This window comes from Schistocerca cancellata, chromosome 5, assembly GCF_023864275.1.
Source record: "Schistocerca cancellata isolate TAMUIC-IGC-003103 chromosome 5, iqSchCanc2.1, whole genome shotgun sequence".
Taxonomy (NCBI): Eukaryota; Metazoa; Arthropoda; class Insecta; order Orthoptera; family Acrididae; genus Schistocerca; species Schistocerca cancellata.
The window spans coordinates 316,461,676-316,473,697 of NC_064630.1; the positions used below are offsets into that span (position 1 = coordinate 316,461,676).

The 12,022-nt window shown below is 39.8% G+C and overlaps 1 protein-coding gene across 1 annotated transcript in view; it reads right to left on the reverse strand.

Annotated features, from left to right (window-relative positions):
* The window catches only part of LOC126187889 (ubiquitin carboxyl-terminal hydrolase 35), a 128,661-nt gene extending 118,648 nt beyond the window's left edge, over positions 1-10,013 (reverse strand). Inside the window, exon 1 of the mRNA XM_049929237.1 lies at positions 9,826-10,013. The gene's annotated coding sequence lies outside the window, so the exon portion shown is untranslated. The remainder of the gene's footprint in view (positions 1-9,825) is intronic.
* Positions 10,014-12,022: the final 2,009 nt, after the last annotated feature.

A 12,022-nucleotide genomic window follows, 5' to 3' on the forward strand; every position in this document is an offset into this window, starting at 1 on the left:
TGGCTGGAAGTCTCGAAACTGATGGGGCTAGCACAGTTGTCGTAGCAGCTGCATAAGAAGATGTCATTCTCACAGGATGGAGTCTGTCATATTTCCTTTTGGCCTCAGTATAGGTCAGCCGGTCCAGGGTCTTATATTCCATAATTTTGCGCTCTTTCTGAAAGACTTTGCAGTCAGGCGAGCAAGGTGAATGGTGCTCCCCGCAGTTGACACAGATGGGAGGCGGGGCACATGGAGTATCGGGATGAGACGGGCGTCCGCAATCTCGACATGTGAGGCTGGAAGTGCAGCGGGAAGACATATGGCCGAACTTCCAGCACTTGAAACACCGCATCGGGGGAGGAATATAGGGCCTGACGTCACATCGGTAGACCATCACCTTGACCTTTCCCGGTAACGTATCACCCTCGAAGGCCAAGATGAAGGCACCGGTAGCTATCTGATTTTCCTTCGGACCCCGATGAACGCGCCGGACGAAATGTACACCCCTGCGCTCTAAGTTGGCACGCAGCTCGTCATCAGACTGCAAAAGAAGGTCCTTATGGTAAATAACTCCCTGAACCATATTTAAACTCTTATGCGGCGTGATCGTAACAGCAACATCCCCCAACTTGTCACAAGCAAACAACCGTCGTGACTGGGCAGAGGATGCCGTTTGGATCAGGACCGATCCAGAGCGCATTTTTGACAAGCCCTCCACCTCCCCAAACTTGTCCTCTAAATGCTCGACGAAGAACTGAGGCTTTGTGGAGAGAAAAGACTCCCCATCAGCTCTCGTACAAACTAAGAATCGGGGCGAATAACTATTACCTCCATCCTGAGACTTACGCTCCTCCCACGGCGTGGCCAGAGAGGGGAACGTTTTCGGATTTTACTTTTCAGCATTAAATTGAGCCCGAGAACGCTTAGAGACTGCTGGCGGCTGGCCGCCAGCGAGAGATGATGTACCACGCTTCATTGCGGGTCATCCGCCCTGATGCCACCTACTCCGACCAAGGGCCCTCCCCACGGGCGCCACCCAGCCGCAGCAATAGCCACCTGGCAGGATGTCCATTGCCGGGAGTCCTGATGCCCCAGGGAGACGGGCATCTACTCCTTGGCATACGTGGGGAGTTAACGGCGCAGGCATCAGTAGAGCGATCCCTGTGTTGTCAGGGGGCTACAACCAAGAGGGTACATGGCAGTCCCACCACAACGGACTGGCTACCGTGCTGGATCTTAGGTGCAAAACTGTCCAAGGTCGTCATCGCAGTTAAAAGAAACACTGCAGAGTGCAGCGTGGGAATCGCACCCAGGGACGTATCCTCGCCCAAGAGATGGAAAACGAGCGGGACACCATTGCAACGACGAAAAAGCCGGCTAAAGGTCTCAATGCACGACGGATACAGTGCACCACGTAAGGCGCCCTTCCCCAATTGGCTCGCTCTTCGGAATAATTTAGAAAGATGGAGGTCAAACCCGAGAGGGGACCATCACATAAGGCCGAAACATGTGAGACTCCTTTTAGTCGCCTCTTACAACAGGCAGGAATACCGCGGGCCTATTCTAACCCCCGAACCCGCAGGGGGAGGACCCAATGGAATTTCTGTCACATTCTATACTAAATTTATGGCTGACTTAGTCCGTCTTTTAACCATAATTTGAGACAAATCACTCTAACAAAAAACCAAGCCCAGTGGTAGGTAAATGGTCACACCAGTCTACAGGGAAGATAGCAAAAGGGCAATTCCATAGTTACGGGTGTTACATGTACACACCTTAAAATCAGGAAAAATAATGTAAAGAAAAATATTTATTGAATTTAATATTGAAAACTTTTAAGGCTTACATTATATTTCATGTTAGAAATGTTGATACTGAACTTGTTTCATTGTTCTTCTGGTTATTAATAAAAAAAGTAGTGTTACGGGTGTTACCAAAAGTAGACCTGGCCCCTGTTATGAGTTAGGGAATTCTCTAATTTCTGCAAACATGATGAAACTTTTATTCTTGTAAAACAACTGTTAAGAGGTATTGCCCCAAATTTTATTTTGAAATACAAATTTTTATTTTTTTTCACATAACTCAGTATATATATATATATATATATATATATATATATATATATATATATACTTTTTTTTTTTTTTTTTTTTTTTTTTTTTTTTTTTTTTTTTTTTTTTTTTTTTTTTTTTTTTTGCTGTTACGGGTGTTGCATTAAATGTTACGGGTGTTACATAGATGCATCAGATTTGATTCTTGAAGGAATAAAACTACCTCTTACAATCGCATAAAAAGAAAAGAGGTATTGTAGTTTATTTGGAATAAAAGTATGAATTTAAGAAAACATAATTGAAGGATAAAGCTATTTATTACACAAAAAATTTTGTTACAATTTTATAGTACAACTAGGCGAAGATATCATTACTTACATTTACCTCATTTTGTAGGCCTAATAAATTTATGACAAAAATGTTTTCTTATTATTGATAGGTTTAAAAACTTCATTTAATAATCTTTTTCAGCAACATCCAACACAAAATTGAACTCATAGTACAAACAATTACCTTGTTGTTTGATTTCTGGTGTTGTTACCTTAGATAGTACTTGACTGAATTTCACAAAACAAACATCAGTTTCATCTAGTTTAAAAAGTGTTTTACTTTTTTCTACTGACTTTAGAAACATTATTTTCACATCCTCCTCTTTGTCGTCCTCACCCTGGCAGATTCCCAAGTAATGGTATCGAATTTTGGATAGGGTTGGCTTCTTTTTGTCACTTGGAATGTCAACCAAGACAAATAACCCAAATTTTAAATCAGACTTTCCAATTTTATTAGTTAGGCTTAACTCACAAGCACTTCCAATATTGTCTTGTGATTCAGAGAGTGAAACAGTCTCCTGATCAGAATTATCAGAATTGCACACTTCATAGAAGTTTCTGCATCTTTTTGCGTGTAATGTTTTAACTTTGGCCTCCTCAGTAATAAATACTGACACCCTTGTCATTAATGACTCTGCTGTTTTTGAAACCAGCAAATCAGTTGTGTTATAAGGCCAAAAGTGATGGCAGCCCTGGATTTGAGGAACCGCTTGTAAATTTTTCCACCCTTCATCCAAAATAGGAATGTTATGCTCTGCTGTTATCTTATCAACCCATAGTACCTTAATTTTAGAAAAATTCTTCAGAGTGTAGTCATAAAAGTCAATTGTGTTGTTAATAATAACTTTCCTATATCTAACAGCTGTCCACACGCTCCTCTTCAGTGCACCTCCAATGCCATCCATGGCTCCTTCTTTACCATGTGGACTGGCCAAAAAATTCCACTCAACTGTCAATCCAAAGTCTCTCTCAAGATAACATAGATTGGACAAAGTATATTTATTTTTGAACTGCCCAGCACAGTAAATTGTTAAACATAGGCTCTTATGAATGACTAGAATTTGCCTCGATAAGCAGTTTACTGGGCCTACATAAAATTTAAAACTGAGGTTAGCAATATTGTTGTTGTTGGAAAAGTTAGAATGGAAAACATAAACTATATGTAATCTAAAGAATTTTGGGCTTAATTAACTTTTTAGGAGAACGTCAGTTGAGTCAGGTTAATGCTCTAACTTTTATAACGTAGGTGTAGTGATTAAACAAATGTATGCAGAGGAATAAAAATTTTAGTTTTCATGCTTAAAACTGTTTTCATATGTAATAAACATAGTTAAAAACTTTTTTCATTCATAATAATACCCTTTGTTTATAATTTAAATGTAGGGCCTAGGCCTACTAAAGATGAAGGGGGCATTAAACCTTCCAATTCAAGTCACGGGTGTTACTCATGTGTTAAGTAACCCGAAACAAAAATTAGTAGCACCCGTAACAGCTCTAAGAGTGTTAAATAAGATTTCAAAATGCCGTGTAATGGTATTATATTGTAAAACATGTGCATAACCTCACTTTTACAGAAAGGTATCGTACAGAACAAATTTACTAGATTACAAATTAAACTTTTGTATCTTTTTTGTTACGGGTGTTACAAGCTGCATATATATTATAAAACTAACAAAATGAAGAAATGCAATTAGCTTACTTCAACAAAACGAATTATTATGAGCTATAACAAAGTTGACTTCAATATTCTTTGCAACAATAGAACAATCAGCCATAGATAACACAACTAATACTCATCTGGAAATAGCATAAAACATACCTCTCTGTGGTGCCATAGAGTAGTGCACTTTAAACACTTAGTGAAGCTAGAAATTTAATTTTTTCATATTCATGATTATTTTGCAATGAACAAATGTACTTTTAACTTTGCATTTTTAAGGTTATATTTGTAATATTGTCATTTTAATTTTTTTGTCACAAAGTCTCTTTAACATGGAATGACCCAAAAGTGATCCACAAAACTACCATCCAATACTCTTGACAGCAATTTGTTGTAGAATCTTGGAACATATTCTAAGTTCAAATGTAAAGGGGTATCTCTAACACAATAACCTCATTCATATCAACCAGCATAGGTTCCAAAAACGTCAATCATGTGAAATCTAACTTGTACTTCTATCATATGACATTGTGAAAACCATGGATCAACACAGTCAGATAGACGTAGTGTTTCTTGACTTCTGAGAAGTATTTGACTACACCTGCGCTTATTATTGAAAGCACAATCATATGGTATCAAGCAAAATTTGTCACTGGATTTATGATTTCTTGGTGGGAGAACACAGCATGTCATCTTCGATGGCGAGTCATCAACAGATGTAGAAATAACTTCACGCACTCTCCAAAGTGATGGGTTGGAATCCTCTCTCTACAAATAGAATATAAATGACCTGGCATACAATACTGACTGCAAAGGTTTTTCTCACAGATATGCTGTTACCTATAACGGTGTATTACTGGGCGGGAGGGGGGGGGGGGGGGGGGGGCAACCACAGAAATATTCAGCAATGTAAGGTAAAGAGAGATTGCTACTTACTGTAAGGATAACACATCAAGCTGAAGACAGGCACAACTAAAAGATACTTTCACATTAGCTTTCGGCTACAGCCTTCATCAGGAAAACACACATATATATATATATATATATATATATATATATATAAAGGACCTCCATCTCTGGCAGCTCAGACTAGAATGCACCGGTAAAGTAGAATGGAAACAGCAATCTGGAGGGTGTAGGGAAGTGGTAGCAGTGTACAAGTGTGTGTGTGTGTGTGTGGGGGGGGGGGGGGGGGGGTGCTGTCTTGTCAGTGTGTGCAGGAACTACACTGCTAAGGTGCAGCATCGGTAGGCTGTGGAGAAGGGAGGTGGGAAGGAGAGGATGGGGGAATGGAGAGCATAAAAGGAAAGCAGCAGGGAAGGGGGAAGAGGATGAGTATGTTGGCAGAGGGCTGCACACAAAGAGGGTGGAAGACAATATCAGGGAAGAGGTAACAGGAGAGAGTGGGTGAAAACTATTGGGTGGAGAGTGTGACAACAGTATGTTACCGTAGGTTGAGGCCGGAATAATTTTGGGTGTGGAGAATGTGCACAGTTCAGGAAAGGTTGTGGTGGAGGAAAGGACCCAGGTGGCTCAGGTAATGAAGCACCCACTGAAATTAAGGATGTTATGTTACGCAGCGTGTTGTGTCACAGGGTGGTCTACAATGCTCTTGGCCACTGTTTGGTGGTGGCTGTTCATCTTGGTAGACACCTGGTTGGTAATCATATTCCCTCCCCCCCCCCCCTCCTTCCCCACTTACCTACCACACAACTTCCAGACACTGCACCTGACGGCAGTCTAGTCCCTGCACATTCTGTCAGATGGCAGATGGCAAAACACTGCTATTCCTTCCCCTTCAGATTGCTGCTTCCATGCTACATCACCCACATTCTGGTCCGAGCTGCAAGGTATGGTGGTCGTGTGTGTGAGGTGTGCTTGCTGGATGAATGAATGTGTGTGTATTTCTTTTTCTGGTGAATACTAATGTGTAAGTGTCTTTTAGTTGTGCCCGACTGCAACTTTAACATGTAATCTTTACGATAAACAGCAATCTATTTTTTCCTCATATTGCTGATAACCCAACTGACATTTCTACTGTTTGATTTTACACAAATATCCAGATGGATATCGCCAAGATTTAGGAGTAGAGTAAAGACTGGAAACTTCCTTTAAATGTTCAGAAATGTAAAATTGTGTATTTCACAAAATGAAATAACAGAGTCCTACAACAACAATATCAACAAGTCATTCAAGTCCCAACTGAAATTGATCACCTCATACAAATACCTGGATGTAAGAATTTGTAGGGATACGAAATAGAACCATCACGTACACTCATCAAAGGTAAGGCAGGAGGGAGATTACCAAAATTGGTAGAATGCTAGTGAAATGCAATCAGTCTCCAAAGGATGTTGCTTACAAAACACTCGTATGGCCCATCCAAGAATATTGCTCAAGTGTGCAGTACCCATATCACATAGAACTAACAAGGGATAGTGAACATATAAAAAGAAAGGCAGCACAAAGGGTCACAGGGCTGTTTCACCCATGGAGTTGTTAAGAAACTGAACTGCCAGATACTTGAAGATAAACCTACCCTTACAAATTTTCAGGAACCAAGTTCGAGTGATTAATGTAGGAAAGTATTAAAAAGCAATACACATCACTCTCAGAGAATAGTAGAGATAAAATCAGGCTAATTTCAGAATGCAGAGAGGCATATAAACAATCATTTTGCCCTACATAGTATATTTGAATGGAACAAAAAGAAGCCCAAATAACTGGTACAATGGAAAATAGCCTACTCTCGGCGGCACACTTCACAGTGATTTGCACAGTATTCAGCCAACAGCACAAACTTGGTAGATACAAACATGGTTCAAAACTGCATATTCACTCAACATTTATAAAAATACAGTTTTATGTTAACTTAAAGAAGTTACTACCATCCTTGCTCTTACCCACTCCCCTCCCCTTTCTTGGATCTAACACAGTTGGAATTTCCCTTGCGCCTTAAACAATATGGCGACTATAATTTGATGTTACTGATCTTTTTCAAATAGGCTTAGCTACAGATCAGTCTGTCACCACAACCACGATTTTCTTAGTTATCACATACATTGGCTTTGCTGACTCAGAACCAAACTGTTACCTTTCAACCTAACACCTAACCTATACTTCATATAAGCTACAGGTCAATGTGTCACCACAGCCAGCTACCCCCTCCCACCTTTCACATTCGCTGACTATCAACAAAATTGTGAATGCATGTACCGAGAGGTGATGTGGCAGCAGCCTTTAACATTATCTCACTGGCCAAAGCTCACAACTTGTATCGAACATTCCTTTTGACCTGGGAAAAAATCAGATTTTATCATCATGCTCATTATGCCAATACGGTGTATAGTAATGTGAGTATGGGCAATATTGTTTAGGAAGATGGAATCACTACTGAAAATAACTCCTGCACCAGGAACTGAGTCATGTTAAACTGTCTCATAGATGTCTGCAGGCTTTTGTGGCCATCGTCACTGAAGGTACAATCTTCTGGCCCACTGGGCCATTTCTGTTTCTTCTGTATGATCGACATTTCAATAATTCTGCTGGGACCTTCTTCAGGATCATATGGTGTCCACAACTGACTAAACACTGAGTGTACAGTCCACTGTGTACACCACATGATACAGAAGAAGTTCCCGGCAGAAGGGTTGAAACATCAATCATATAGAAGAAATATGATGCAGCCTAACAAGCCAGAAGATTTTATTTTCGGTTTCATGGATGTAGTTACTAAACTGCTTTGCAATGTGACCACAAGATCTCCCCTCCACCCACTCCCCCCCCCCCCCAAAAAAAAAAAAAGAGATTAAAAAAAATCAAAAACACAACTCCCAAACCATTACAGGTCCTTCAACATCGTTGGGAAACTCTGTCTGAACTGTACGTTTCCCTGGTGCTATCCATATATATCCAATCGGAACCAATGTAAAAGTGGTATTGTCTGACCACATCAGATATCACTATTTCGCAACACATTCAACACATCTTATAACACTCAATGCTCTTCTTTGCTCAGACTTAATTTAAAGGCGTTTTGACAACATTAGCTCTATCGTTAATTTTCTTTCTGTACAGTTCATCTCCCATTGTTTTTGAGATTCTTTTCTTCAAATTCGTATTATTAACTTGTCACTTTCATGGCCTTCATCTTTTTAATCTTTAACATATCCTTGTCTCTACTGACATGTACTCCTTCCACAATTTGTTCAGCAACGTTTTCTCATCAAAATTTTATGTTGTTTCATCACTTGATAAAATAGCTCTGGACATCTGTGGTAGATATGCAACATCCAAACATTTTCTTACTTGTAATTCACTGGAACTCCATCTTGTTTACTTTTTACAGTATCACATCTCTGGAACCATTCCATTCCCTCAGCTCACCTGTGATCATGGGTCTGTCAACAGTCAAGTCAGAACTTACAGACTTCCAACAAGCAAAAAAATCCATAATCCTTCTAAATGACGTGGATGCAAAGAAATGGTTTCGGTCATGCAAGATGCACAGAAACTTAACTAGCTATTTGTAAATGAGAATGTGGGTTATGATCCCAGAAGGCTGTTTTTTAGTGTTTTCTACAGTAGAACATGTTTACATATGGATAACACAAAAAGAAGTTAATAACTGACTATATTCTTTCATCTATGATTCACAGTTGAAAGAATATAGTCTTAATTATTAGCTTGGATGGTCATCATGTTATTTGCAGTACTTCATGTGTACTCAGTAAACATAAGTAAATTAAGATCTGTGACCATGATAGGGGACATGTTCATTACATGGTATACACATTGTTTCAGGCAGGGCATCTTATAAAATAAACACCCAAGGAAATCAGCAGTTATAAGTTCTCAAATCAATCTTGGGATTTAGAACCCACAGACTCAGTCACAACATGGGTATAAAGTTCTCCAAATGTGTTTGATGACCATATTAATGAAACAACAGATCAGTCCCTAGACACTGCACCACATACATTTGATCATTAACATCCAATTGCTTTCAGTACTGATAACACAACTATCAGCCAGTTGCACTCTTCCACCATCTCTTCAGAAGAGATTACAACATAATGTTGCAGCGAACAGTATAAAACATTAGTGACCACTGTTGAGAAAATTACTTATGAACATCATGTAGTTCAAGGGGAAAAGCTAGATGACTCGTTTCACGTTATGGGCAATCCTTGCAGTAACACCTTTCTCACAATCTGGTCTGTGTGAATAGAAAATATTACTTTGTATAACCAACAACTGTAAAAGTATCGTTCTAATTTCTTTACTAGCATTACGCAATTGCAGAATCCAGTTGTCTTATTTTCACACTGAACTCAACAATAATTTTAGTACAGGTAACATATGCACATTACAGTTACCTTAGAGTTGCAGAAGGAAGCATCACAAAATCCGGTTGCTGAGCCAAAGCCAAGGGCTTAGTATCATAATTTAACGCGACAGAGTGAGTTAAACGACGTCCTCCATTTAGTATGAAACATTAACACATTTTCGGGCTAAATGCTTCGTTTACAATATTTACTTTCGGCCCTTTTAAGAAACTTATTTTCTACACAAAAGAGAGCTGTCTGAAAAAGCAGTGTCACTCAGTGGAAACGTCATCTGAGACTTACCGCGTATGAAAGTGACAGGAAAACAAAATACAGATGACACTACGAACCGAGGGCCTTTCTTAGTTTTACGGCCATCACTACAACCTCAGTTGTCAATTTTTAGCTAATTGTAACAAAAGGTATTCAACAGATTACAGTGACTAATCTTCACAAATCACTAGATTTCAACATACCTCACTTTACACATAAATACTAAATTATGCCTCGGGCTTTCCTCGACTAGTATCAATTCTTAAGATAAATGGCACACATCACCACGCATTACGTAGTGATTTGCTAACTGCTAACTAAATAAAAACTACACACAAACACACCACAAAAATAGAAAAACTCATCACATCAATTGTCAAATCCAATCGAACCAAAGACGTTCAAGAAAATGCGTTCTCTGGAACAAAATACATGCGACAGGTGCTTACCAACATCGCATATGCCATATAATTTTCAATACAAACTTCAGTAGTATTCTTTATAAAATAGAGATGTTCAGAGGTTACGCTAAACTTATGTTATTGGCATAGTTGTTAAATACTCGAAAGCTATTTTTTGGACAAAATAAGATGATTTGTAATCCCGCATAAAGCATTAGCATGTAATTTCTCTCAATCTGAGAGAGTATCGTAGTTCCCACATGACAACAAAATCATTATTGAAGTGAATAAATGGTTTGCAACAATGCTCCAATCTGTGGTCGCAAATCATATCTGCGCTGATAAATCATAGCGTGTGATCTGGAAATCCCCGCAAATCATGCGCGCGACGTGTGTGAATTATCTGTTTCTTGCATATAGTATCTCTCGTCTTTCCGAGTGCAATGAATTCTCAAATGGCTAATAACACGTAAGTGCAGTAAAGAGATCATTGCTGAATTTATTGAAATATACAAAGGCATACGTGTTCGCGAAAAGTTAAGACGCAAGGACTCACACAAGAAAACAGCCGCTTACAATTCTAAAAGTCGATAACATGTGACTGGTGGATTTCAGACAATGAACTGAAAATTTTGGGAATATGTCGTTTTTAAATTATACTGATGTAAGCAGTAGTATTTAATATACTGGTATCTTAGTGTATTGTTGCATCGCAGAGAAATATGCTGGCTGAACGCAATTTTCTTAAACGTTTTCCCCAGCCAGTGCTGAACCATGCAAGGCAGGCTCAAGCGCACTGTCGCAACCGGAATGACAAATCGGCAGAAACCCAATACCGCAATATCGTGACACTCGACAGAGGCCATTGCCACATGTCGCTTGAGCAAGATGTATGAATCGCCAACTCAGCAAGATGACCTCACTATGCAAGCAACATAACGCCATTTTGACAGCGCTTCAAGGTGCCAAACTACACATAAATCTTACAGAAGGACGTCTTTCAGCCTACTGACACTGCAGAAAAGCACCAAGTTGAAGGACTGAAAGCCACAGTTGGGACACCAAGGTGTAGTGAAGACTACTGATGCACTTAGAAAACGAACCCATCCTCGGTCATCCTCACCAACACATAACGTCATTGCTTCCAACAGACAACTGTAAATACTAGGGATCCCGAGCCCCTAATCTTCCAGTTACAGTGATCCCAACACTGAGGCTGGACCTGTAATGTGCTACCTTCCATTCGCCAGATGACTACTACTTTAGGGATCACAGCCAGCCTGGTCTGCTGTGAGCTGCAAACCTCTCATCCACTGATGTCAAATCTTGGAGAATTCAACAAGCAATGCACTGGGGACAAAATGATGGTGTTCGATGAACTATCATACTGCCACTGTATCATTGTTGGGCGTCGATATTGCACGAGCAACGCCTATTGCCAGTTGCGCAGCTACAATACGCAGCACTGCTCTGCTGCTTGAGCTACCACGACCTCACCAAATCACTGAGCTGCACGTGTTAGATTGTTCCACACTGCATACTACATCCGCAGACTTCCTCATTGCTGCTGCAGGGGAGACAATGCAATTGTAAAATAAAGCTAATAACTGTATAATTTGCTAATGCTGTCTCATTAGCGCCGACAGCGCCTGATGGGCCCTCATCACCATGCTCCATGATTTGTCACCCTGTGTAAACAAGTATTCCAGCCCACTGGCCCTTATAATATGCTGAAGACGTCTGCCAATAACAGTCAAATAATTATCTAATTATATGACAGTTTAAATCAGCATTGTGGCGCTGCAATTGGTCGAAGATTATTACCAGCAAAGTGAATTGTATCTTTGTTTCCTGAGCTCATGTAGTCTTTGTGTACTTGCTTTCCCGCCACTCCAGTGCATAGCACATTCTGTTTACTCATGATCTTCTTTGTAGTGCCGCACATAATGAACTGGTGATTTAATCAAGCATGTTATTTTAATAGCATCCATATTTTACT